The sequence below is a fragment of the Barbus barbus genome (assembly GCF_936440315.1).
Source record: "Barbus barbus genome assembly, chromosome: 30".
Classification (NCBI taxonomy): Eukaryota; Metazoa; Chordata; class Actinopteri; order Cypriniformes; family Cyprinidae; genus Barbus; species Barbus barbus.
Window position 1 is genome coordinate 8,432,582 of NC_136758.1, and position 780 is coordinate 8,433,361.

Sequence of the window (780 nt, forward strand, 5' to 3'; positions counted from 1 at the left end):
GGAAAGGGTGAGCAGAGGCTTTATCCAGCGTTCAGTGTTGACAGCACCGCTAATCCTCGCCACCTGCTCAAACACACAGACCTCCATAAACAGCAGCAGCAGCAGCGCTCACTCACACCCGCCCTGAGGCAGCCCTTCCCGCGGGAGCCTATCGCTGCTCCGCCGCGTCCCGCACTCGCTCCCGGCAAACGCTAATCGCCATGCAAAACAAATACTTCTCAAATGTTTGGAAAAGGCCGCGCTGTTTGCACCAGGGCCTAACAAAATAATTTTTACAAGCTATCCAGTTGTGATTAGGGCTGAGAGAATTGAATTTCCCTGGCAGTGATCATATTCATATTAGCCTAATTAATAGTGCTGTTTAATTTAGTCTGTTTGTCGTTGTAGAAACGGCACATTGTGGCTCAGTTCAGCTCTGAAGCGTTTCTATCTCGCTCGGCCTTTCCTGGCCGTGACGACCGCACACATCTTAAACACTGCTGGGCGGTTAAGCTTAGCAGTTTTCTCCCATTTTGTCTTTTAAGTCGCGGGAATAATTTTCCTCCTTTGGGAAGGCATTACCCTAAACCTTCATGGTTAAGAATACACGATGAGTCCTTGAGAAGGGTCTATTTTTTTGCAAAGCCTTATCAAGCCTGTTCCATGAAGAACATATATTCTATAGGCTATTCTCCTTCATGCACTTCATTAATAATACACTTTCACTTAACACTATAGGTTGATATAGACTGGGAAATGAATAACATATATTCATATGAAATCTCTGAATGTGACATTTTT